Source organism: Numida meleagris, chromosome 6 (assembly GCF_002078875.1).
Source record: "Numida meleagris isolate 19003 breed g44 Domestic line chromosome 6, NumMel1.0, whole genome shotgun sequence".
Classification (NCBI taxonomy): Eukaryota; Metazoa; Chordata; class Aves; order Galliformes; family Numididae; genus Numida; species Numida meleagris.
Window position 1 is genome coordinate 43,059,105 of NC_034414.1, and position 3,983 is coordinate 43,063,087.

Consider the following 3,983-nt stretch of genomic DNA (forward strand, 5'->3'; position numbering starts at 1 on the left):
TCCCCTTTGGATTCCTCATCCAGTGTATTAGTGGAGTGTCTCTCTTATCATATATTTCTGCTTTATGCTGTAGATTTTATAGATACTGTTTCCAACTATGCCCTGGTGGATACTGTTTTCAAATATAGCTCAGATTTTTATTTATGATGCAATAAATCTGGATTGGCTACAAAAATGAAGGCCCTTGGTTTTGTTAGATGGTTATTGTGATGGATGTCATCTCATATTTTTGTATTACTGATAGGTTTCATTCTTCCTTATTAATTTTAATATAAGTAAAAAGTTTTGATTAGGCTTCTTATTTGCTGGATGCTCCTCATGGAGACTTCATAGTGCCTTTGCAAGTCTCAGGCCTCAACAAATTTGGTGTTCATCCCACAGATTAATAATTTATGGCTTTAAGAAGATGTAGGAACACTTCATAAATTAGTATCTTGCTGACTGAATGCATTTCGTTTTGTAGAATCAGAGAATCATATAATATCATAAGCTGGGAGGGATCCATGAAGCTCATCAAGTCCTGACTCCACAGAGGATCACTTCAAGTTAAGCCATATTTCTGAGAACATTGTTCATACAATTCCTGAACTCTGAGAGGCTTGATACCATGACCAGTTCTCCAGGGAACCTGTTCCAAGGTCAGATCCCCTCTTGGTCAAGGACTTTATCCTAACCCCCAGCCTGATCCTATCCTGGTGCAGCTCTGTGCCACTCCCTCGGGCCCTGTCACTGTTACCAGAGAGCAGAGATCAGCGCTGCCCCTCTTCTCCCTGTGAGGAGCTGTAGGCCGCCACCAGGCCTCTCCTCAGTGTCCTCTGCTCTGGGCTGAACAAACAAAGGGACATCAATTGCTCCTCTCAAACCTTCAACCTCTTCATAGCCCTAAATTTAAATTCCAAGAATGTATTGCTTTGTGCTTTTTTTTTTTTTTTTTTTTTTTTTAATCAGAAACTTTGTTTTTTTTTTTTTTTTTTTTTTTTTTGGTCTTCAGATATGGTTTGAGAGTTTGAGCCAGTCAACCAAAACAGAAGCAGTTCTCTGAGACCTAGCTGTCTATTCATTAATTGTGAATAGAATCACAGAGTGGGAGCAATCTACTGCCTAAGAATTATTTGAAATGTCATTCTGAATAGTAGGAAAGAATAGACATGTCTACAGAACTTTGTTCATGTTTCTTGTTTACGAGCATGAATCCTATGCTGCTGTAGAGTGTTATGATTTATTGAAGAAAGAATGAGATTTAGATATTTTGACAAGGATGCCTATACTTCAGAGATTATTCTAATATGTTTTTTTGTTCTAAATGTATGTGGCTTTTTCTTTCATAGAAAAGATAGGAGATGGGGGAATTCATTTCTAGCCTAATTTTGGGATCAACTATTCTTCTATATATATAAATAACTATCAAACAATTTATTATTTCATTATTTCCTTGGAATCCAAATCATTATTTTAAAATAAATCTCTACATTTTTTGCTTTGTCTCTGCAGTCTAGTTGGACATGTGATCCAAATCCATTTTTTCATTAGTTCTCCAATTTACACTGTTTACTCTGGCAATTAAGTGACAGATTTTGTAAGTCTGCTTCTTATTTCAGATGTCATCAAACACAATCCATTGCACAGAAGAGGAAAATGTAGTATATATTTAAGTGTACATTTAAATGAATTAAATGAATCTAAATATTTTACAATTCAATATAATTTAAATGCTTAGTCTGCTGTCATTGAGGAGGAGGGAGCAATGGAAAACAAAACATGAACAAATAACAGCCATTAGACTCTAATGCACCTGAGGCAGTCAGTGAAAATAGTAGATCCTCATGAATTTTACACCATCATTTTATCCAATTATTTTAAGCATCTCAAGTGCAGGATTTTACAGAAAAAGGACTGGCAATCGTAACGTATCCTTTTTGTTGTTAAACAGTAGGCATTCACTGGGTATAAACAATTGTCTGAGGCTTAAAATAATATACGTATATTTTTAGAGTGGATGAGTAAACTGCACAAATTCTTCTTTTTTATGCAGTTAATCGAAGTTTGTTTCTACATTGTTTGTTATTATTTTGCTGAGGTTGACATCCCTTAGTGAAAATTCATGTGTTTATGAGATAACACAGATGCTTGGTAAATGGCTAAGATTTGAAAATATTTTTTTAAGTTCAAATGGGGAAATTAGTATACAAGTACCATGTTCACCATACCCCACTATGAATTGCAGCCTAAATATCAAACTAACCCTTTTTAGGAAATCAGTGAAAAATAAGCAAATAGGCAATCAGTGAAAAATAAGCAAATAGGCAAACTCATCCTCTTTAATACATTTCTTTCTATTCTAAAAAGAATGTCAGTGTTTGTCTGCAGTTCTGAAAAATTAGGTGAAGCTCTATAAAAGACTTATTTTAAACTAAGGCAAAATTTCTGGTCACTAGGAAATTATTGAGAGATATGTAAAGAACAGAGATTTCTTATTAAATTGCTGGGAATAGGACTCACAGAGAGTAGAAAGTTATTTTCTCACGGGAACTGAAATCTAACTGATCAACCAAATCATCCAAACCCTTCTGAATATTTTAGCTGCACTTACACAAAAAGGTATCGGCTGCACCTTGTCTGACCTTTCCCTCTCATCTTCATTTATATTAGCTACATTAATTTCAATTACAGGGTAGAATTTAACACTTCTTTCTTTAATTTCTGTATTCTTTTCACATTAAATGTCTACATTTTTGTCTCTAATATCCTTCTCCTTGGGGGTCAGCATTGAGACCAGCACTATTTAACACCTGTGTTGATGACACAGACAGTGTCAGCAAATTTTGCAGTGACACTGAGCTGTGTGGTGTGGTCGACTGCTTGGAAGGAAAGGATGCCATCCTGAGAGTCTTGAGGGGAGTACCTGTGTAAGCTTCATGTAGTTCAACAAAGCCTAGTGTAAAGTTCTATGTAGAGAGGCTGAAAGACTTGGGGTTATTCAGCCATGAGAACAGAAGGCTCTAGAGAGACTTTAAAAGAGCCTACATGAAATCTGGAGAGGGAGTAAAATGGTAGGACAAGGGTAATGACTGTAAACTAAAAGAGTGTAGACTTGGATTTGACATTTGGGAGAAATTATTTGTTACTAGGGTGGTGAGGCTCTGAAACAATTTGCCCAGAGAAGTTGTTAATGTCTCATACCTGGAAGTCTGCAAGGCCAGGATGGATGTGGCTTTGGATCTGGTCTAATGGAAGGTGTCCTTGCCCATGGCAGAGAGGTTGGAACTCAATATTCTTAAAGATCTCTTGCAATCCAAATCAACCTATGATTTGATGATTTAATGATTCTATCATATTGTGACATGTAAACAGGCAAGGAATCCCTACAGGGGAAGACTCAGAGGAGATGGGATAAGGGCAATGTGCTGATTACATGCTGATGAAACTTAGGGAAAAACATGGGGAGTGACTGACCATTGCTATTGCCAAGGAAGATGAATTTATCTGAACACAAAGAGAACAAGAGGAGAGCCTTAGTTCTGAATAAATATTTCAATCAGTTGAGTTAATCAACCTGTTTTGTAACTGTTCAAAAAAGTATGTCTTTGTGAGTCAGTCCGATAAGCATGGAAGGGTGTATGTGGCTCCACTCAACACAAAGTATCCAAATTAACCAATAAACAAAAAGACTTTGAGGAGAGCAATGGCCTTGAATGGGTTTCAACCCATGAGTGCTTTATAGCAACTAAAAATGCCTGTTGTCAGTTAAGATATTATAGAGTTCACTAAGGAAATTCTTGTTGTATTGCGATTCAGCTGAATATGGCAATTGATGCACTCTGCTAAGTGCAGTTTATACTGGAACTGGGATTCAACCAGAGTATCTAGAGGAACATGGTTAGCGTTCTGGACTCTGGCACCACTGACAATGCAGAACAACCACCTGAGCTCCAGACTCTCAGTGCATACTTGTTCTGTCAGCTCCTGTGCTCATCAAAAAAACC

At 36.8% G+C, this 3,983-nt stretch overlaps 1 long non-coding RNA gene across 2 annotated transcripts in view; it reads left to right on the forward strand.

The window, feature by feature from the left end:
• Positions 1-894, forward strand: part of LOC110401887 — a 74,284-nt gene extending 73,390 nt beyond the window's left edge. For both annotated transcript variants that reach the window (XR_002440668.1, XR_002440667.1), the window contains one exon: positions 464-894. This is a non-coding gene — a long non-coding RNA (uncharacterized LOC110401887). The remainder of the gene's footprint in view (positions 1-463) is intronic.